Source organism: Schistocerca serialis, chromosome 12 (assembly GCF_023864345.2).
Source record: "Schistocerca serialis cubense isolate TAMUIC-IGC-003099 chromosome 12, iqSchSeri2.2, whole genome shotgun sequence".
In the NCBI taxonomy this organism is placed as follows: Eukaryota; Metazoa; Arthropoda; class Insecta; order Orthoptera; family Acrididae; genus Schistocerca; species Schistocerca serialis.
The window spans coordinates 59,558,213-59,583,004 of NC_064649.1; positions in this window are offsets into that span (position 1 = coordinate 59,558,213).

Here is a 24,792-nt window from a genome sequence, read left to right on the forward strand (position 1 = left end):
ACAAGACGCAAATGAAGTTGAATGGTCTAAGATCTGTTGCTGTGAAAAAGATGCAAACAGAATTGCAGTGGGAACTGAACAACACAAGAAACAGTGACTTCAAGGATGCATTTCAAACGTGGCGGAATCGTTGGAAACAGTGTATTCACCCCCGAGGAGACTACTTTAAAGGATATGATAAAGAATAAGATCTGTGTAATAAGTAATTATATTTTGGGAACTTTTACGTACCGAGCAATGGAATTAGAGATAGCTGCTGTTAAGGCAGTGATGTTCAACTGCATTAGAGACAGCTATCATGTTAAGAGAGTCTGTCTCAGTTGTTGAGTGGTTTGCTTGGCTGACTGCCACGCATGAGACCTGGGTTCAATTCCGGGTACTGCCAAGGAATGTCTGTTGGTGGCAGGACTGGATCGGGGTGCACGCAACATCGTGATGCAAATGGAGGAGCTACTTGCTGAACAGTTGCGGCACCAGGTCTGCAACACCGACAACGACTAGAAATGTGGTGTGCTGACCCGACGCCCCCTCAATCGCATCTAAATGACACTGTGGTGTCACCGCCAGACACCACACTTGCTAGGTGGTAGCCTTTATATCGGCCGCGGTCCATTAGTATACGTCGGACCCGCGTGTCGCCACTGTCAGTGATTGCAGACCGAGCGCCACCACACGGCAGGTCTAGTGAGACTTCCTAGCACTCGTCCCAGTTGTACAGCCGACTGTGCTAGCGATGGTTCACTGACAAATACGCTCTCATTTGCCGAGACGATAGTTAGCATAGCCTTCAGCTACGTCATTTGCTACGACCTAGCAAGGCGCCATTATCAATAGATATTTAACTTGTGATGCCTGTACCGTCAGACCGATGTACTCCACTTATGGATTAAAGTTAAGTATTACATCAACTACGTACTTTATTTGCTACTATTAATTCCCTTAACTGTTCCAGACCTCGCGCCAGCCTGCGTGAGCTTAAGCGCATGCCTTTCAGTTTCCTCTCATAGTGACTTGGCTGTATTGCCAAGTCACAACAGACACCACAAGCAAAGGAAGACATGGCGGTCGTACGGTTCCGATTAGCAAGGCAACAGGGCACCATTCAGGCAGGTTGTAGATTTTTCTCGATATCCACTGCTTATAGAATCGACCTTCTCACATTTGTACCTCAGATCACCGTTCATTGCAAAACACGCCAGTCTGGCCAGAATGGCGCTCCATATGATTTCATTGTGCGCTCCGTATCTTTATCTTACCACACTGGAGACAGCACTGCTGTGCGCACGGCAAGTAGCAAAACTCACTCAATCGTCGTCAAAGTTTGGACTGACGAGCATGACAGATGAGATCAAGACGAGTAGGACATGCTCATTTCGTCGTGGGCAGATCGCTGGTGCCCGTACCTTTGGGCAAGCTTTTCACATTGCACGGTGTCAAGTATGTGCCGTGGGCGAGTGCCTTCATTCGAGGAGCACAGCTGACATGAGATTTAAGTGTCGTAGGTGATGACTCAGTGATGGCAGAAGTCCGTATCACATGCACAATATCCACATCCACTGCTTACAGAATCTACCTTCTCACATTTATACCTCAGATCACCGTTCATTACAGAACACGGTGATTATCTAGGGTGTGGAACACTTCCGTCAGCTGTTACAATGGCTTGAACTGTATTCATGTCGGTAAAAAAAAATGGTTCAAATGGCTCTGAGCACTATGGGACTTGACAGCTGTGGTCATCAGTCCCCTAGAACTTAGAACTACTTAAACCTAACTAACCTAAGGACATCACACACATCCATGCCCGAGGCAGGATTCGAACCTGCGACCGTAGCAGTCGCGCGGTTCCGGACTGCGCGCCTAGAACCGCGAGACCACCGCGGCCGGCATGTCGGTACACGACAATAGCAGGGACAACTACGTCGAAATCCACACACGGTTATACATTCCGCTTGGCAGCAGGGCACCATTCAGGCAGGTTGTAGAGGTTTCTCGATATCTACGATATGCCACTGTCCTGTGAGGAACCGTATATCCCACCACCGCTATATAATGGACAATTGATCACCAAATCTCACGAGAGGTTGATCCGCCAGTATAAGAGGAGGCGGGGAGAGGTCAGTGACTTCGAACGTGGGTTAGTCATTGGATGTCACCTTTGAAACAAATCCATCACGGACTTTTCAATCCTATGCCCAAAAGGACTCTTGTGACTGTCAAGTGGAAACGTGAAGGAAGAACGACAGCTAAACCAGACCAGGCAGAACTCATGTCGGATGGACAGGAAACTTCGAGTACTGTGGAGGGTGGTTGTAAAGAATTGCACGAAATCAGCCGAACGAGTTACTTGTAAGTTGCACAGTGCTGCCAGCAGGCGAGCTAGCACAAGGACTGTGCATGGGAAATTAAGGAGAACTGAGACAATGAGAGAAAAGCTCCTCATGAGCCACACACATCTGTAGTCACTACTACGCGACTGATCAGGTGGTACAAATATTGGTGACACTGTACAGTGAATGACTGGAAACGAGGTACCGAGCGAGGTGGCGCAGTGGTTAGCACACTGGACTCGCATTCGGGAGGACGACGGTTCAATCCCGTCTCCAGCCATCCTGATTTAGGTTTTCCGTGATTTCCCTAAATCGTTTCAGGCAAATGCCGGGATGGTTCCTTTGAAAGGGCACGGCCGATTTCCTTCTCCATTCTTCCCTAACCCGAGCTTGTGCTCCGTCTCTAATGACCTCGTTGTGGACGGGACGTTAAAAAACACACTAACCTAACCTAACCTGGAAACGAGGTGTTCCGTACGACAATACGGTGGAAGAGATTGTCTTGGGCAAATGGCTTGTGAATGTATAGTACCACCTGTGAAGTACAGAGGAGGTAGTGTTACGGTATGAGGGTGTTTCTCGTGGTTAGGGTGTGGTCCCCTTATTGCATTTAAGAAAACGCTAAGTGCGGAAGGAGAAGAACAAATTTTACGACATTGTGTACTGAAAGTAGAGGATCAGCTGGGGGACGATTATTGTATCAGTATGACAATACACCATGCCATGAAGCATTGTCTGTGAAGCTGCGGTCTGTGGACCGTAACATTCCAGAAATTGTCTCGCCTGTCTAGAGCCCCAACCTCAACCAGGTGGAACCCTTTTCGATGAATTAGAAAGTTGACTTCGCTCCATACCTCAGCGTCCAACATCTCTATCGTCTCTGGTTTTGTCTCTTAACGAGAGGTTCTGCTATTACAGGCAGCACACCGCGCCTGGGGACCACAGCACAGCTATGACACCTAAGGATGGGCTTATAACAGTCCAAAACCGGTCGTGTGAAAATAAAGTAATTTACAACTGAAGCGGAATTTTCAACCTCTGCTCTTGAGGAAGAGTGGGCCTCGATTCCTCCACAGAGATACAGGCACTTAACTGAGTGTATGTCCAGTGGAGATCAAGCCACCACAAAGGCGAAGGGTGGACACACATCCTATTAACTGAGAATAAAAGATGTCGTGATACTTTTCATCGGCGTAAACTTCTTGCCGCAGGTGCACAAATGTTGTACACTCTCCAAAATCTTCATTCACTGCCATTGTACTACACTCAGATAGTCGCTTCAAGCGAGGCAGTCGTAGCGGGATGAGTGCTACAATGTTGGCAACGCGATCGATAGTGGGGCGTGTGCTGCAGGTACCCGCTATAAATTATTATCCTTACTGCTCACCTGAGAGCTCACCGAGATTTAATTAAGTGCGCCGAGGGGAAAGCTGCTCTGACGTTTAGTAGACGCTTCGGCGCTCGTATTTACAACGAGGTGTAACGTGCTTCTGCTAGTGTGTGTTGTGATAAGCAAGCTTATTTTTCTGTTTTGCTTCACTCCCACTACTCTCATTTCTCAGTTAACTGTTGCAGCGTAATAAATCACTGATGCTGTGAGACTGTAATTGTGAAGCCTAGCATAAGTCAAGGCCAAAACATTTAAGCTTCTTGAGATTCTCACTTCCATTCCAGCTAAATCTGGGATGATTCCATTTTATGTCACTGCCGTATCCACTTGAAGTACTGATGAAGTTCTGGGCTTGAAATGTAACGTTAATTCCATTCACAATCGCAACACAGTTCCGACACACAAATCACAGACTTCGACACACCAAACACTGAATTTGAAAATTCACATAAGTCTTTTGACGATAGTAATACCCAAAAAATAGCACTAACATACCAGTTGTATCAATTACTGATTTTTCGATCTGCAAAAACCAAAATCTCTTCAATGATGCGATTGCAAAGAGAAATTATAAGGGGCAACCAAATGAAAGCCGAATACTCCTTACAACGGGACCATGGAATGGATCCATTCAAAAGTAATTACCATATGCCTTAAGAAATTGATCCCATTAGGAGACTAGAGGATCAATTAGTGTACTGCAGAGCGCGATCAGTCGCTGATTGATCCACAACCTTATCCATTCTTACACTTCCTCGTCCGACTGAAACCTACTACCAGATATGTCTCCTTTCTTCACGTCGCAAAAGACGTAAAATCACAAGGTGTAAGTCCGGACTGTACGAAGGGTGTTGTTGTGGTTCCCAACCAAATCGCTGAAGTGTAGTTTCCATGCCACTGGCAGTGGGCCTCGATTCCTCCACAGAGATACAGGCACTTAACTGAGTGTATGTCCAGTGGAGATCAAGCCACCACAAAGGCGAAGGGTGGACACACATCCTATTAACTGAGAATAAAAGATGTAGTGATACTTTTCATCGGCGTAAACTTCTTGCCGCAGGTGCACAAATGTTGTACACTCTCCAAAATCTTCATTCACTGCCATTGTACTACACTCAGATAGTCGCTTCAAGCGAGGCAGTGTTTTGCTTCCCAACACGATTTTTAACGCAGGTCGGAAGACAAGAGACAGGAATGCCGTAAAGTTCGTCGAGCGTGGAACAATAATCAGTACGCTACGCTTTGAAGACACTTCAGAAAAGACTGCTCTTGGGTGAGACACACTGCAACGCACTCTGTACAGCCCGGATCGTTCACCATGGTAATTTCACATTTAAGTCAACCTGAAAAAAGACATGCGTGAAGGTCGGGATCAGTCGGACGATGAAGTGTAAGAGTGGTGTGGTTGTGGATCCGTCAGCGGCCGATCACGTTCTACGAAACAAGAATTCATCACCTCGTCACCGCGTAGGATAAACGTCTTTCTACTTGTGGTGATAACTACCGTATGGACCCATTCCATGGTACCATTGTGGCCGGTGTTCGGTTTTCATTTGAATGCCACTCTTATATTTGTTCGTCCGAGAAGCGAAATCCTTACATGTTAGTCAAAACGAAAAAGTATCAAATTACATGCTATTTTATCGGGACCGCAGTAACATTTCGAATTAACCCCGATTTTTCTTGTTAGGCAGTCATATCCTCTTCAAGATTTGGTTCTGGAGAGGGCGGGGGGTTAACAGATAGTTACTGCCTCCCCAAATCCACCCCACCCCCCTCCCTGCATCCTCAAAATATTTCTTAAGGTACCCATACTTTCAACGTGCTACAGATGTCTAAGATGTTAATAATAATAATAATAATAATAATAATAATAATAAAAAGTCTATACACACTGATTCACTGTTACTTGTTTAGATAAGAAGTTAGTGAACAGTCTTAAGTAACATCAAAGAGATTTTAGTTCACAGAAACATAGCGTTCGAAAAGAATTCGTCCGAAATTTCAAGCGTAACATGTCACGAAATTAATTTAATAAAGAAAGCAGGAACAAATTCTCACAGCCTTAACAACAGCAAGATACACGATTTTTAACGCAGGTCGAAAGACAAGAGACAGGAATGCCGTTTGTTGTAGTTGTTTCCACTTACGTCGGGCAAGTCATTCTTTATGTTACTTCTTTTTTCTCGGTTACAGAGACCTTTTGCATTTTTCTTTGACTCTCATAACTTCCTGTCGTTTACAAGTTCTACGCGTAGACTTAAGAACCGTGTCGTATTTGTAATTGATAGCAGGTACGGTCAACTTGTGATGGTGAATCTTTTGTTTTTCTTTCGTTTGTTTAGGGGAGGGAGGGAGGGAGGGGAGGGGGAGTTGGGGGAGAGGACAGGCGAGGGTGTCACCGGTCTTGTGAGTACCTCGATGTGCCAACCCACCTCTTGATCTCAGAAGAGCTCTTGCACTCAGTCCTCCGTTATTTTTGGGACATATTCGAATCTCTTACTTCCACTACAGTAGTAATCCTCTACCGCTCCCAGTAGTACCATGGGAGCTATATCCTGATGTCTTAATAGTGTGTCCTGTCATCCTGTGCCATCTGTCAGTGTCTTCCACATGTTCGTCTCCTCTCCGATTGCGCAGTGAACCTCCTTATATCTTACCCCGTCTGTTTACCTACCTTTCAACATACCCTTACAGCCCCATGTCTCAAAAGCTTCTATTATCTTCTTTCCCAGTTTTCCCACAGTCGATGTTGCACTTCCATACAACGCTATCCTCCAATTGTACGTTCTTAGAAACTTCTTCCTCAAATTAAGGCCGTTGTCTTCGTTTCACCAGTAATGCTGTCCTCGCGTGGGCCTCGAAGGCAGGAAAAATTCTTTGCTTCATCTACCTCGTGGTAACCAATTTTGGTATTAATCCCTAATGTCATTTGTTACCCCTCAGTACTTTCGTCTTCCTTGTTTTAGCTCTCAATCCAAAGTGTGTGCTAATTAGCGTTTATTCCGATAAAAACAGAGTAATTCTTCTTCCTTTTCACTGACGAGGTCTCATAAACAAATATGATCATCGATATCATTTGCTCCCACTTGCGACCCTTTCTTTTATTTCCGTCGTTGCTTCCTCTATGTACAGTTTGGGCAGTAAGGGTGGAAAACTGCGTCCCTGTCTTACACCCTTTTTCAGTCTGAGAACTTATTTCTTGGTGTTCCTATCTTACTGTTCCCCCTTGGTCGTTGTACATTTTGTATGCTACTCACGTTTTTCTGCAGCTTTTATTTTTCTCAGTATTTGGAACCTCTCACAGATTTTTAGTTTAATGCCTTTTCTGGGTCGACAGAGCCTACGAAGGTAGCTAAATTTTTTTTAACCTTGTTTCTGTTATCAAGAAACGCCAAAATTACACCATTGGCGCGTTTATCTTTCCGGAAGAATCTAACTGATCAACAGTTCCCTTTTTAATTCTGCTATTTAATATTCTTGTCAGCAACCTGGGTGCGTCAGCTGGTAAGCTCTTTGTACGATAGTTTTCGCATTTAGCCGTCCTTGTTATCTTGGGGATTGCGTGGATGATATTTTCCGCAAGTTCAATGGTATTTCTCCAGACTCGTAGATTCTACGCACCGACAAGGACAGTCGTCTTATGGCCGCTTCCCTCAATGATTTCAGAAATTCCGAAAGGGAGTTGTCAGCGCTTCCATCTTACCTGATCGCAAGTCATCGAAAGCTCCAAAGTTCCAAGTACTCCTTTGCCTGGGCACATTGTTACCGGTCTAATCGCAAGCCCATATACCTGGACAGGTCCCACACAGGGAACTATAAAGTATCCTGAGTTAAATGTAGCTTGTAATATATAGAATTCCCTGGCTTTATCGAAATTCTTTAGTGTTTCTTCTGTATTATTCCCCGAAAGTGTGAAATTCGGCATTGACATTGTAAAAATGTAAACGCTCCACTGTGTGTGTGTGTGTGTGTGTGTGTGTGTGTGTGTGTGTGTGTGTGTGTGTGTTTGTGTTTCCCAGTGCACGCACCCTCCTCTTTCCTCTACCCCTGCATCCGCGCCAGCAGCAAGCTCCCAATTACCCGTTGTTTCTATCGGAAACTGCCATTTATTGTGTTCACAGAACATGCTACATGTGATATTAGAAACGTTCAAATGGCTCTGAGCACTATGGGACTCAACATCTGAGGTCATCAGTCCCCTAGAACTTACAACTACTTAAACCTAACTAACATAAGGACATCACACACATCCATGCCCGAGGCAGGATTCGAAGCTGCGGCCGTAGCAGTCGCGCGGTTCCAGACGGAAGCGCCTAAAACCGCACGGCCACACCGGCCGGCGTGATATTAGAAAACCCACTGTATTACTTAAGCGTTACTTCCCGGAAACTGACAACTTATTACAAAATTTCGCATGAAATACACCATGTAACGACATGATTCTAGACAGATGTACTTGATACCGTAAAGGAGGCCACTTACGGCAGCGCTGACACAACGTTGCGAATCAGCGTTCACTGCACGTCTCCGTTCGCCTGCCGGTCAGTGCCCAGCTGATTATCGAAAGCAAGAGGCGATTCGGCATGCAGCCTACCTGGCTTAAGGAGACCCAAGACACAACCGACGCTCTCTGGCTCAGGGAAATACGGGCCTTCTTGATGCGTCAAAGCAGCGCGACATCGAGTCGTCAACAGTTATTGTGCGGCTGCAGCCGCCGCCTAATGGGTCGGGTTCGAACTGAGGACCTCCTAGACGACGAGTCCATTGGGTGATCATCAGCGCCAGTAGCAGACAGCTAGTTGCTGGTCCGGGGTTCGCTGCATGGACATCTTCACCCTTCACTTGCCACGGCCATGAGTTCCATGTCAAAAGGTGATGTTATACGTCCCCTCTACGAAACTTACTGGGTTGGTGCATCTGTACGTAGCGTTTTTCCATAAGTTCAATAAACACACGCAACAGAAACTTTAGTTATCAGTCATACATTATACTTCACTATTTACAACAGTCTGTCAACGCTAGGGTAAGTTTCGTATTCCTGTAGAAACCACGGGGTTGTGAGTCAAAGAACTCGTTGAGCAATGTACTGTGCAGAATTAGGTCCGGGAAGGAACGTGCTTCAAGGTTCTTAGACACAGAGCGGAAAATGTTAAAATCTGCGGGCGCAAGATCAGGTGAATAAAGTGGATGCGGTATGACTTCTCAACCAAACTCCCGCATAGCGTTTTTTACCAGTATTGCAGAATACGGGCAGGCGCTATCGTGGAGTAGCATCACTTCACGCAGTCTTCCTGGTCGCTATTCTTGCACTGCGTCTGCAAGACGTCTCAGTTGTTGACAATAAATGTAAGAAGTGATGGTTACAGCTCGGGGAAGCAATTCATAATACATCACACCGTCGATGTTCCTCCAGACACACAACATTATACTTCGTGGATGCGCGCAGGTCTTTGCACGGCGAGTTGCTGCTTTGCTGGGGTCAACCATTCCATACTTTTCATTATGTTTTCATAAAGACATCATTCCTCGTCATCACGAACGATACAGGAAGAAATGGTGGCTGTTGTTCACGAGCCAATTGACTATGAGCAAGCAGAGATATACATATGACCACCGCCCTATTTTTTGCCTTAGACCATGGGGTACCCATACACGCGATTTTTGAACCTTCTCCATTGCATGCCAATGTCGCACAGCGGTGGAATGATGTTATGTTAACCGGGGACCTAGAAACGACGGAGAGGCTCCGTCCCCGCCGCATCCGCAGTGGTCCACAGCCCCACGACGACTACCGCAGTCCACTTCACCACCCCCCCCCCCCCCCCCCCCCACGCCGAACTCAGGGTTATTGCGCGGTTCGGCCCCCTGTGGATCCCCCAGGGAACGTCTTACACGAGACGAGTGTAGGTAATGGTGGCGTATGCCTACGTGTAGAACTAGTTTGCGCAGCAATCGCCGATATAGTGTAACTGAGGCGGAATAAGTGGAACCAGCCCGCATTTGCCGAGGCAGATGGAAAACCGCCTAAAAACCATACACAGACTGGCCGCATCACTGGACCTCGACACAAATCCGCCGAGCGGATTCGTGCCGGAGCGGGCGCGGTGGAATGATAGTTAATCATATTTTCTAGTTCTCAGGTACACTGACGTGGATCATTGTGGATTAATGACTTTAAACGAACTTCATCAAACCCCGAGGGTCTTCTTGAGCGTAGAGATTCATCAAATGTCAGAACTATCCTCTGTGAAAGGAGAAACCATTTTCTTGCCGCGCCCTGTCCAACTGCATTATCCCCACACACGGCGCAAATGCTTCTGGCTGCTTCTGCTGCTGCTGTCACTCCCATTCTGAACTCAAACAGAAGAATTTGTTAGAAATGTTCAGATTTCTCTGCTTGCACTCCAATTTCTAGCGTTAACAGCTGCACTCACTATTTCCAAATAACAAAATGACCATATGCAAACTGAAATAGCAACAGTAAACTACAAATAAGAAATTACAATCAACAAATAAAGCCATAGCAACTGGAATTCTACGATGCAAAACAAAAACGTTAACAACTTACGCACCAACCCAACAGAATCCTGTAACAGGAATTTTGAATCATCCTGTGTATACATACGCTCATTTGAAATGACATTAATAGGAGCCCCCACTGATAACGTAGAGTCCCAAATTGAGAACTTATGTGGATGAATTACATTCTGGTCGTTAGCTGTTAAAGATTGCAGATCGACTGATAGTTTTTCGTTTGAAATGAAGTTTCAAATCAGAAGGAATAAACAAAAAGTTGGCAGAATATTTGTTGACTTGGCTTCCACGTTTCAGTGAGTCAGAGATGCTGAATTATCTCGCTGCGTGTGTTTCCACTTTCTTACAAGGCAAAAACAATACAGCACTATGTATAAAAATACACACTTACGTAACTGTCAAACGGTCTGCTAGTTATACCCATAGATATCGGGGAGACACTCTCACAACACGCGCCCGCCTTCAGCTGAAGCTGCCTCCTTTCATTTGGTGATTTCTGACGTTATTATCATTGCGTCCGACAAGGACTACATCAAAATTCCGACGTTTTATGAATAAGATCGAGTTACATATAATTTTCAGTTGTGCTGATGGTCTGTTACACGGATAACACAGTGCGTCTAAAATTACAATGACAGTTCCTCTCTCATTTCCGGTTCTGAACGCATGTAAATCGTTCTAATAATCAAAATATCCACGGGTATGCTGCCGGTCTACAGTGTCCAACGGGCACAATATTTCGGCGATCAAACATGTCGCCATCATCAGGTGAACTGACGGACTGAGCTCCTGTGAACGTGCCGGCACGGAGATCCGTACGCTATGGCTGCTCAGAGGGAACTGGGTTCGGTCGCGGCGGCGGCCGATTTAAATACCCTCCGCCCGCGGCGCGCTCCCTCCGCCGTCCGCGCCCAGCGCCACGGTCGTGCGGTGGAACAGATTGCGACGGCGTCTGAGATGACGTCGGTGTGATGGCTCTGTCCGCCGTGGTCGTCACAACTATACGTCTGCTCGATATACTCTTGATTAACCCGATCGCTGGTTCCCAAGCCTTGCTAAGATTATAGCCACAGTCACGGTTTATGAGGTCGTCATTGGTGCGAATTTCGATGGCCTCTCTAACAACGCTGTCCCAGTATCTCGACGTCTGTACCAGAATCCTCGTGCGGTCATACTCCATGGCGTGATTTTCTGACAAACAATGTTCAGCGACCGCCGACTTGCTCGGATGCATCAGTCGAGTGTGCCTCTGGTGTTCACGGCATCGATCCTCGACGGTACGCATCGTCTGACCAATATACGACTTGCCACATTGACACGGAATCTGGTACACGCCGGCCTTCCTCAAACCGAGGTCATCTTTGGCGCTCCCCACCAGTGCACGAGTTTTATTTGGAGGACAAAACACAGTTCCGACCCGGTGTTTCTTCAGAATGCGGGCGATTTTTCCCGAGAGTGCGCCTGTGTATGGAATAAATGCAGTGCCTACCTCCTCCCTCGTGACTTCATCCATCTCAACAGGTTGTGCTGCAGTGGTTGGGCGGAGAGCACGTTGAATCTGCCACTCTGAGTACCCATTTTTTCGAAATACAGTTCTCAGATGTTCCAATTCCTGGGGTAGACTCTCTGCGTCAGAGATAGTGCGCGCCCTATGTACTAGAGTTTTAAGTACCCCATTCCTCTGTGAAGGGTGGTGGCAGCTGTCTGCATGCAAATACAGATCAGTGTGCGTAGCCTTCCGATACACCCCATGACCTAGGGTGCCGTCAGCCCTTCTCTTGACCAAGACGTCAAGGAAAGGTAATTTACCCTCCGTTTCATTGTTTGTCAGAAAATCACGCCATGGAGTATGACCGCACGAGGATTCTGGTACAGACGTCGAGATACTGGGACAGCGTTGTTAGAGAGGCCATCGAAATTCGCACCAATGACGACCTCATAAACCGTGACTGTGGCTATAATCTTAGCAAGGCTTGGGAACCAGCGATCGGGTTAATCAAGAGTAAATCGAGCAGACGTATAGTTGTGACGACCACGGCGGACAGAGCCATCACACCGACGTCATCTCAGACGCCGTCGCAATCTGTTCCACCGCACGACCGTGGCGCTGGGCGCGGACGGCGGAGGGAGCGCGCCGCGGGCGGAGGGTATTTAAATCGGCCGCCGCCGCGACCGAACCCAGTTCCCTCTGAGCAGCCATAGCGTACGGATCTCCGTGCCGGCACGTTCACAGGAGCTCAGTCCGTCAGTTCACCTGATGATGGCGACATGTTTGATCGCCGAAATATTGTGCCCGTTGGACACTGTAGACCGGCAGCATACCCGTGGATATTTTGATTATCAAATACGCCGGGAGAAACTCAAGAATCGTTCTAATAATGTATGATGGAACCGGACTGAAAGGGGGTGTGTGAGGTGAAAGAGCTAAAAAGTGCAAAGAAACAAAACAAAACAGAAATGCCAAAATCAAACAATTGTATTGTGAAGGGTATCAATTGATCCTGTTTAATCAGAGTATTACGAAACTGAATCATAATTTTCTGCAGGCAAAGTACTTCCGAGAGCTATCCATGTTTCAGTTAGTCAACAGTAGTTAAATATCGAGTTCAAGTAAAACTGGTTATCAGAATCGACGTCATTTGAACTGATGCTTCGATAAAGCTCATATTTCAGAAGTGTCAAATTGAAGTGCTCTGATATCAGGCATTGCATGATTAATTCATGGAATCTATTCCGAAGAAAATGTATTACGTCTCTGCGAATGACTGGTGCTACTGGCTTCCAACAAATGTTAGGGGCCAGCCGTGGTGGTCGTGCGGTTCTAGGCGCTGCAATCCGGAACCGCGGGACTGCTACGGTCGCAGGTTCGAATCCTGCCTCGGGCATGGATTTGTGTGATGTCCTTAGGTTAGTTAGGTTTAAGTAGTTCTAAGTCTAGGGGACTGATGACCGCAGATGTTAAGTCCCATAGTGCTCAGAGCCATTTTTGAACCAAATGTTAGGGGGATAATTTGTAAAAGAGAAGCCAAGAAAGAAAACTTGAGTCGCACGGGTAAACATCATAAAGCAAATATAAATTTAATAAAATAGGTATGGAATGGAAGGGATGATTTCAAGCAATGTTATATAGATGATGTAAAATACTGGGCTATAATTTACGAGACAGTTCATACATGAAGAAATCGATTTACATGTATATTGAGTGATCCCAGTTCATGTTGGGTTTATAAAAAGAGCGGCAAGTTCAATAGAATAGTATTTACGATGTTGCACTACCGAAGAAATATGCAATTGCGGCGACTACATTTATTCTGAAATACGTGTAATGTATTCACAGTTCAGAATAGGAACAACCATCAGCTGCGTAAGGGAGTGGTTATATAGCGTTGGTGTACAAGTTCGTAACGATTTCCGTAAGTTTAATAAACACAACAGATACATACAACAGATACATACAACAGATACATACAACAGATACATACAACAGATACATACAACAGATACATACAACAGATACATACAACAGATACATACAACAGATACATACAACAGATACATACAACAGATACATACAACAGATACATACAACAGATACATACAACAGATACATACAACAGATACATACAACAGATACATACAACAGATACATACAACAGAGACTTTAGACATCAATAATTTATTCTCCTTCACGCCAGCGATGGGGTAACTTTGCGATTTCGCGACAGTTACATTACATAGCGCTATGTTAGGAGCTTCAGTTCGGAGCCATATACAGGCAGAGAGTTGCAACTGACTCGATTGATGCGGTAAAGTCGACCGAGTAATATGCGTGTCCGATGTTTATAACAGAATGAAACAGTCGGAGGCATTACTTTTCAGAAGGCCTTAGTGTTTCACAGTTATTTCTACAGACTTCTTGGTGTTGTAGAAGGGACTTATCTACGGTTTTGATAAGGCATCCGTGTCAGGAAATGAATCGTTTGTGTGTAAAATAAGTTTGAAGATGGGATCATTTTCAAATTTCCCACTTCGCGATAAGAACACAGCGCAGTCAATGAACTTCGACCCGTTTGTTCTACAGGAGCTGCTGGAAGTAGTGACCCTGTTGTTCTTTTCACAAAGTGTGTCTGCGACGCGTTTCATACGTGTGGTTCACAAACCCTTATGTGTGTGCTGAATAATTTCTGATGTCGCCAAAACACGTGCAAATAATTTTTTTTACCACTGCACAAATCTCCCATACGCAAGCCTGTTCTTAGGGCCTCACCATAAAATGTAGAGCCGAATTAAACCTGGTGACCTGATGCCTCGTCCAACCAACTTTTCAGCTTATCTCAGGCTGAGATGTTCGCGGACGCCACGTGCAAAATGCGCTCGTTCGCCATTATTTTTGAACTACAGTTGCTGACGCAGTGACAATGGAAAATGTTCTAGTAGCTCCAGCAATCCCTCTTGCTGGAATGTCCAGCGTCTGCGAACCGTTGTCGGAAAATTTCAAGTGACTCGACCTTCATACTTAATTTATATCCAAATGGTACATTTACGAACATGGATGGGTTCCTAACTAGACCTTTATCTACTAACTGCCCTGTGCATCTCTTGGAATCCTGTAATAGTAACTTTGGAACACGCTTTGTATTTAGATATTGAGCTGATCCAAAACGGTGAGTGGTTGAAGACACATAGGAATTAAAGAAATTTGTGAAGGACGAGGATTAGAGCCCGTGTCTCCCTCTTACTAGGCAGCTGCTCTGACAACTAAGCCATCTGGATGCAGTGGTTCGAGTGAACAGACGCCCCATACAGTGATGAGACCAACTATCTAATAGCCGGTATGTCCATTTTTGGCAGGGTGATAGCGGCGAAGCGTCGTGACATGGAAGCAATGACGCCTTGATAGGTTGCTGGAGGGAGTTGGCACCACATCTGGACACAGAAGACACCTGATTGCCGCAGGTTTCGGATAGGAAACGATGAGCTTTGACGCCACGTTAAATCACATTCCAGACCTGTTCTATCGGGTTCAGCTCTGGCGAATTGGGGTGTCAGTACATCAATTGGAACTCACCATTGTGTTTCTGGAACGACTTCATCCCACTCCTGGCCTTGTGACATGACGCATTATCTTGCTGAAAACGCCACTACTTTTGGGAAATATGGTTGTTACGAAAGGATTTACCTGAAAGCAGTGTATGATATTGCTTGACCATCATGGTGCCTTGCTCGATATCCATTGGAAACCATGAATTCCCACGTGAATGTTTCCCAGAGCATAAAAGAGCCGCCACCAGCTTGTCTCCATCCTGCAGTATAGGTGTCAAGGAGCTGTTCCACTGAATCACGATGGATTCGCGGCCTCCCATCGGCATGATGAAAGAGCTATCATGTTTCATCAGACCATGGAACGCTGTGTCACTGCGCACGTCCAGTGCCGATGGTCACATGCCTATTTCTGTCTTAGTTGCCAATGGTGGTGTCAACACTGGAACATGAAGGGGTCGTCGGCTGCGCAGGCCCATCGTTAGCAGTGTTCGGTGCGCTGTGTGTTCAGACACGCTTGCACACTGCCCACCATGTAACTCTGCTGTTAATTCCGCCGCAGTTCGCCGCCTGTCCTGTTTTACCAGTCTGCCCTGCCTTCGAAGTCCGACCTCTGTCATGAGGGGTTGCCGTCCAACCCGGTGACATCTGGACCTTGTTTTCGCCCCGTGTTGAAGGCATTTACGAACACCCGAGAAGTCGTGCAGATTTCGAAATGCCCGTGCCGAGGCTCTGGGCCATCAAAATCTAGCCTCGGTCAAACTCAGATAAATAGCGCGCATTCCCCGTTCTACACTTGGACAGCACGCTCACTCGTACTGCATGCACCATGCGTGTGTCCGACTAGCGCTCATTCCTCGCCAGGTGACGCTGCTTCGCCTGGAGGGGCTTATATCGACAGCAGGTCGGTGGACATAATTTCCTGGCTAATCAGTGAATACGTGAGTACTTTCGCTGGCACTGTACTGCTGAAAAGGAGCATGTGTCCGCTAATTGGACACAGGTCGCCGTCGCTATCAGCTGAGTTGCTAGAAGCGCACGCGCATTGGAGGTGTCGCGGAACACGGCGGCGCTTTATCTGCGTGCCGCAGTAGCTGGATCGGCCGCCGCAGTACGACAAAGCTCCAGCCAGGCCGTGCGGTCGGAGTCCGCTGCGTTAATGACGGCCGTAAAACATTTTTACAGCCAGATTGCTGTCATCGCGCCAGATAAGCAGTCCGCATGGCAGCGAGTAAAAGCGCTCCGCTATTCTACACGGCGCCCGACAGATCAACACGGTCACACATGCTGCATTAGTGTGAACCCGCGCGTAGCATTTTGCATACACACCTCCCTGACGATTTGCGAACTATCTCCAAGTGTGAATAAGATTTTCACTCTGCAGCCGGCCGCAGTGACCGAGCGGTTCTAGGCGCTTCAGTCTGGAACCGCGCGACCGCTACGGTCGCAGGTTCGAATCCTGCCTCGAGCATGGATGTGTGTGATGTCCTTTGGTTAGTTAGGTTTACGTAGTTCTAAGTTCTAGGGAACTAATGACAGATGTCCCATAGTGCTCAGTCATTTGAACCATTCACTCTGCAGCATAGAGTGCGCTGATATGAAACTTCCTGGCAGATTAAAACTGTGTGCCAGACCGAGACTCGAACACGGGACCTTTTCCTTTCGCGTGCAAATGCTCTACCATCTGACCTACCCTAGCACGACTCACGACCCGTCCTCAGAGCTTCAATTTTGCCAGTACCTCGTCTCCTACAGAAGAGCATCTGTGAAGTGTGGAAGGTTGGAGGCGAGGTACTGGCAGAATTGAAGTTGTGAGGACGTGAATCGTGCTCGGGTTGCTCAGATGGTAGAGCACTTGTCGGCGAATGGCGAAGGTTCCGAGTTCGAGTCTCGGTCCGGCACACAGTTTTAGTCTGTCAGGAAGTTTTATCTCCCAGTAGTTCACCTCATTTGGGATCCACTAATCCGCTCGACCGAAACGAGATATGCACAAAATTTTGACAAAAACGCACGAATGAATCCAAACTTGGAGGAAGGGGAACACTGAGAACTGGTTAGGAGATCGTCGTCATCGCCGTCATTATCAAGAGCCACTTTACATCTACTGCTAGAAAGGGGTCCCAGAACACTTGGGTTCCACGAGAATGAATGAGTGCACCGCGAAAGACATGGCGGTTTTTATCAACATTTGAAGATACTAACTACTTTTTAAACTTCATTATGGTTTCTGTGTTATTAGTTATGACTTAAAATTGAAGTAATCACTGAACGAAACACGTGTTTTCATTTTTTTTAAATGTTAATTTTTAAAATTAAGAACAGGGTGATCCGTCAAAGTAGATTCTCAAAAGTGTTCCGTCAGAGGAAAAGTTTGGGAACTTCTGCATCGTTTCTACCGTAATCCCATCCGTCCAACTTCGATTTTTCGTGATATTTTAGTGTAACAGAGAACTTAAATGGTTTATCTACCACGCGTTGGCATGGTTATACAGGGTGGGCAAATATTGGCCCAGAAAGGTTTTAAGACAGCTTAGGATAGGCAACCGAACTTCCATCATCTGCAACCGGGGTGTAATGTAGTGTAGCGTTGCCTGTTATAAAATGCGTTAAATACTTTCTGCACTATTTTTACTTCTGCTCACCCTATATGTAGCAGCTTATTGACAGGCATAGAAGTGGTTGTTGTTACTGCTGTGCTGTTTTCACTCGTGAATCACTTTTACAAAGATAATCCGCATGCCATGGTATCAGAGCTTAGGAACAAAACAAGCATGTCATATAGAGGCGTTTATGTACTAACAGGTCTAGTTTGACAAGGTAGTTGGCCGTGGCCTTGTAGTAGCAACCATCTCAGCATTTACATCATTGTAAATCCAGATTATGACTGGTTTTTTAATAAAATAAATGTCTCCTGTGTTCCTAGAATACGCTACTACATCACATCTTGTACATCCGAGTATTTGCCTGACTTAATTAACGATAACTACAGAAAACCTAATTCAGGATATATAGCCCACGTAACTTTCATCATTTTGTCTTGTTGTCTGTTTGTGGCGACAACACTTTTTCCCTTTGTTTCTTCTAGTAATTCCTAGCTAGCATTTCTTCAATGCCTGTTGATCAAATATAGATTTTTTATCGTTTTTCTAATTTTGGGTTCAAGTCTCAGTGCTATAGTTAAACTCTTGTAGACAAGATGGAAGCATAGTTTTGCTAACTCTCTCTAGTTGAACAAAATCATTCGTTGCAGTTTTCACTAACCTGTTTATTTCTCTTCTTGCTGAAGCAGGCGTTGTTTTCAAGCACCCCAAACACAATAAATCGTCAACTGGTTCATTGCTGATTTGTTCTGTTTTATTTAGATGCGTTGATTATACTTGTCTTTATTCTTATTTTAATTTAGTGTAGTTATTTCCGTGTTCAGTAGATCATAATTTCAGCCTTTCGATGTGATGTGGAGCGTCAGTTATGTAATTATAGCACACTTCGTCAATAAAACATAAGGCAAACTGCTGCCAAATTGCATGATTAAGGTTTTTTGCATACATATTGCGATTATGGTTAACCACTCCTCTCCCCCCCCCCCCCCCTTTCACCCGCGCGCGCGCGTGTGTGTGTGTGTGTGTGTGTGTGTGTGTGTGTGTGTGTGTGTGTGTGTGTGTGTGTGTGCGCGTGTGTTGTGATGGGTGGCACATTCTTGAACACATTTTCTGTTTCAGAGATGGCACTGAGATTTAAAACAACTACTCACCTATTTTCATGGCTAGTCCCCAGTGACAACAGACAGAACTATGTTTCTTATAATCTTATCACTAGCAGCATTACCAAGTCATTACAAGGATTATTGTCATAATCAGAAATGTCGTCAGTACCACAAAAATGTAGGGAACAACGACTGTGGAGATCACAGTGGCAGCGATTGCCAAATTTAGAGTTTTATTCTTGGGTTTGAAGTTTCCCTTACATAGGGGTGTAGAAAATACGACCACAAACATGATGCATAGGACCACTTTTCGCACCCAAAATGACGTGGTCTATAGTTGCTAATAATGTTTTATGAAAGAAAAAGAAACAAAAAATACTCTCATCCCTCAAGACATTCTGCATGAGGCTGCTGGGGCCCTCATTGTCAGATGCTGTTTATTCCAATGGTTTTGAATTCTCACCGTGATGTATTCTAGCCATAAAACGTGTCGGCCACCGCAGATCCAGCATTCCCCAGTACACCTGGTTTTCCGTTGTTTCTGTAACTGCGTATGATGAATTATGTTGATGTTCTCAGTTAGCTGTTTGTTCTTTTTCCTCTCTGGTCCTCTCTTCCGACTCACTATTCCTTGTAGTGGATCCTTAATTATACCGCATCTCCTGATCCAGTATCCTAATCAGTTCTTCTCCTCTTCTTGTTTTAGGGTTATTCCTCAGTGACACTTTCGTTTCTTCTCGAAAGCTGCCAAGCGTTCTTCCTACCTCAGTCGCAGTGTTAATATTTCGGCTCAATATAGAGCAGCAGTCCTCAGAAAACACCCCACTAATCTTTTTCTTAATTGTTTGTTTATTGGGTCAAAGAAATTACTATTGCTTGTGCTAAAATTTCTCTTCCAAGAGCTATCTTTGTTTTCAATTGTTGCATGTCATGTTACTGTTAATTTTGCATCCTAGGTGCCTGAAGTTACCAGCTTGTCCCACTATCTCAGCACAAATTTTCACTTCATCTTCCCTCCATGCCTTCTAAAAATCATTGTGTTCGTCTCTTTCACATTTCCCTTACTTTCATACTTTTCACAGCAAGCATACAGTTCTCTTAACATACTGTCATTATCCTTTCCCCTTTCAGTTACTGTCATCATATCATCAGTAAAAGTTATTGCATTTGATTACCCTTCTTCTTGTTATCACATAACTATGCTGTCGATAACTATCCTGTTGACAGCAACTATAAACTAAATCATCTAAATAGACACTGAACAGATTAGGTAAATGGCCTTTTCTAACACCTCTTCTAATTTTATTTCATCCTGTCATCTCCTCTCCTACCTTTACTTTACTCCTTGTGTTGTTTATAAATCTCCTTTCTCTCTCATGAAATTTTTCTAAAACACAGTAAAGTGGTTCACTGGTAAGTTTTTACTTGCACAAAAAGCATTTGCGACGTGAGGAATTAAGAAAAGGTTACAGTATTCATTTACGTGCCTACTTTGTAATTCGACTTAAGTATTTGGCTGAAGTGTCACAAAATCTCTTTCCAAAATTATTTCTCTCTCTTTCCACTTTTGAATAGCACATACGAATAACTGATATCTGAATCTTTCCACGCTGACACTGATTTATCTTAGTTCTGTCAACATTCCCTCCTATACAGGTGGGAACCAACAAAATATTTTGTCGTTCGGAGGAGGAAGTTCGTAAATGAAATGTCAAAAAAAGAAATCACCTCAACAAAAGTCTTCGCTTTAATGATTGTCACCCTGACTCGCTTCTCATCTCCGTGACACTGCCCAAATGAATTGGCCTTCTTTGAATTATTTCGATGTGTTCCGACACTCCTATCGGGTAAGGACCCCACATCAGCCAGCAGTACTTACAAAGGACGGACAAGATTACTATACGGAACATCTTGCCTAGCTATTTTTTGCCTTCGAAGTTTTCTGCGAATAAAATACAACTTTTGTTTTGCCTTCGCAAAATTTACTGTTTGAAAACTTCCTGGCAGATTAAAAATGTATGCCGGACCGAGACTCCTTTCACGAGTAAGTGCTCCAGCACTTGTGTGCGGAAGGTGAAGGTCCCGATCTCGAGTCTCGGACCGTCATACAGTTTTAGTCTGCCAGGAAGTTCCACATCAGCTCACAGTCCGGTGCAGACTGAGAATTTCATTCTGAGAAAATTTTCTGTGTATTGGTTCAAAATCACGTGGTTCGTAATTGCAAGCTCTGGTATCTAGTCGAATCGAGAGTCTTTAAATTGGTGTCATTTATTGCGTAACCGAAACTTCACAGATTCCTTACATCACTCGTGTTTTTGAAACTCATATCTGCCTTTTTTTAAAGTAAACTGACACTTTTAACACCTTAAGAATAACTGGTCAAAAGCATTTTGCAGTTCAGCGATTTTCTGAAGACTAGAAGGTAACTGCAGCATTATCTGCGGACAGTCTAAGAGTACTGCTCAGATTCTCCCTCTAATCATTTACGAGAGAATATAGAGAGAAAAAAACAATGTTGAAGGCGATAGCAGAGTCTCTGAATCTGGGAACTAGCTTCCCCAGTTGTTTTATTCTAGAGCGTTTTTGCTGCCCACTCCGACAATGAGTCATGCCTCAGTGTTGTTACTTTGTTGGCGGTAGGCCAGTACGTCAGCTTCTATTCAAAACGGCGCCGGCTCATTATTTTTAAACGCTGCGGGGCCCCGTAATTTGTTTGTGATCCCCCACCACCGCCCTCTTGATTTCCAGTCGTAAAAAAGGCGTCGCGCGAGTCGCGTGCCTCCACAAAACGCCAAATTGGAGGCGAGGCGTGTGCGCGAGATGCTATCGGATCCGAAATGTCGCCGCAGCACGTGGGCACGTCCGTTTACGTCTGCTCGCGGAAAACACGCGCGCCTGCTCGCCATCGCTTAAGTATCCCCCACCCTGCCATCCACTGAGACTGTGCCACACGCTACCGTGTGTTGACGTCTGCCTCTAAACGACAACCTTAAGGCACAATGTTGGGTCCAACTTTATCTCGCGGAAACTGAGCGGAGCGATCTATTAAAATCTTTACAGGCGAAGAAAAGCTCTGCGGTTCTGCGGACCACGAATAAAAGTTAAATTGTTGCAGAGACTTTGCTACAAATTGTAGGTTGGGAGGGGGAGGTGGAGCACTCATGCGGAAGAGTGGAAAATGTCCGAGTAGGATGGGGGCTGGGGGAGTGGGGGCGAAGGGGTAGGGACCGGGAACATCAAAGCCACCGCTACATAAATTAGGAGGGATTTCGTGCCAGCAGCGAATGCGTGGGCGCCCCTAAGTTTGGCTGTAATAATTGGCAGCGTCGCCGCAGAGGAATGTAATGGTCCAGATGCTAAGAGACACTTGCTCGTCAAACGGTTAGTGCGGGTCGCCAGGGCCAGAGACACATCTGCCTTGTAAATACTGGCGCTTTTATGACTCGGGCCAGTATCTTCCTCTCGCTCTGTCCCTCCCCTGCTCGGGACTAGGTCCGTCCTTTTAAGAGCTCCTGGGTTCCTTTGAGGTCGGTGGTGGTCGTAGTGGCGGGAAGGAGGGAGACGATATTTGAGGAGGTGGTCAACGAGAGGCGACGAAATAAAGCTCGCTGCCCAGAAGACGGATACTCAGTCCGGTGCGTGGTGCCTGCAGCAGCCGCATGTCTTTTGGTGAACAGTTTTCACATCTGTGACTATAGGTGGGTACGTACAGAGCTGCGAATCACATACCGATTTTCCAAAAATTCGGACAGCGAAAGGGAGTGTACCCGATCCCAAGAAACAGACGTATTTTTTTCTTGGATCATCAGTCATCTCTCTGGTTTGGTGCGGATTACAACGATCTCTGTCAGCCTCTTCGTCTCGGCACTTCCACCCACGTCCTCAGTTTTTTTCTGGACGTATATCAATCTCTTCTTCCACTACAGTTTTTGCTATCTTCGGCTTACTTTAGTACGATAGAAGTTATTCCGTGGTGTCTTAACTCATGTTTTTCTTGTCAGTGTTTTTCGAATGTTCCTCCGATACTGCCCCTTTCTTTCCTAAGCAGCTCACTTAGTTTACAGAAGCCTTCTGTAACATCACGTCTAACACTTCGATTCCCGTTATTTACGAGGGGCGTTCAAGAAGTAATGCCACAGATTTCATACCTCTGCTAATTTTGGTTGAAAAAATCTGGAATTTGTTGTGGGACATCGTGAAATATTCCCGCTTCAGCGCCTCTAGTTTCATGAAGTTCCGACAGGTGGCAGCGCTATACGTAGTCTTCAAAATGGCGTCTTCAACGGAGACAAATTCCAAGCAAAGAGCTGTCATTGATTTTCTTTTGTCGGAAAACCAGAACATCGCGGATATTCATAGGCGCTTTCAGAATGTCTATGCGGACTTGTCAGTGAACAAAAGCATGGTGAGCCGGTGGGCGAGGAGTGTATCAGCATCACGACATCCGTCCGACCGCCATAGCTGTGACTCCTGCAATGTTGAAACGCGCGGTTGGAACGCACCTGATTCGAGGTGATCAGCAGATCAGAATCAAATACCTCACTGCTCCAATGCACGTTTCTGTTGGTAGTACTGAAACACACTTCCACTAATTAGGCATATGCTCGATGGGTTGGTTCTCCTCCGCCTGACAGGAGACCATGAAGAGCAACGAAGGACCATACGTGCTGAATTGCTTGCGCGCTGCGAGGTTGACCGTGGTAATGTTATCCATCCAGAAAGGACGTTCGATCCGACATCGATATTATACGGGCCTAAAGGCACTCCCAATGAGGTGGCGCAAGGTCCTGACATCGAACGGTGATTATATTTAAAAACAGGGTTTTGTAGCGAAATAAGTAAGAAATAATATGGTATATAGTAATCGTGAATTAAACCGCTTTCATGAATACAATTTGTATTAATTATTAAACGCCCCTCGTATATGGCTATGCTCTACAAATCACCTTAGTGTAGTGAAGAGTACTTCCGACAAAATTTTCGTTCGTCCCTCCCCCTTCCCCGTTCGGACACCACAACACAGTGAAAGCGTTTTCGAGCCGTTTTGATCCGCTGCCTTAAGGGGTTTGCTCGGAGTTTGGCTTGAAGCAACACTTTGTTCGAAAACTTCTCAGACGTGCTTCAAAGAATTGAGGTCAGATGCACAGGCAGTCTTACTTCTGTAGAGTCTCTAATAATTTTTGAATGATTCCAGAGCGTTTGGGGTAGTGCAATGTCTTCCTGAAGTTTAAGGGGCTAAGTTCTCACCACGTTAGTGAGTGACACCACGTAGCAATCTATCACGAACACCACTTAATACCGAAAAAAAATATTGCTGGCATGAAAATATTTGGACCACCTGCCCTGTTGACAAATACTAAGATGTTTCTGTAATTTCATCTTGTGTAAATGGAATGGGACTGCGGCTGGTCGAGGACTTGAAGAAAATATACCAACAGCCGTAACTTTATTTCATAATTTTATTTATCTACCAGTTTCGGCGACTCATTGACACCGTCTTCAGGTTCCTATACACGAAACTAGGTAACTGATCTAGTCATGTGTGCTATTACAGGGACCACTATATCCAACTGGATTCCGTAGACTCTCTTGGAGATGTCGTTAGGCGTGTGAAGCGTCCGGGTGAACCGAGAAGTTTTTCGAATTCTACGGAATCCAGTTGGATATATCGGTCCCTGTAACAACACAAACGACTAGATGAGTTGCCTAGCTAGGTGTATAGGGGTCTGAAGAGGCACAGAACTGGCAGCTAAATAAAATTATTGAATACAATTATAGCTGTTGGTATATAT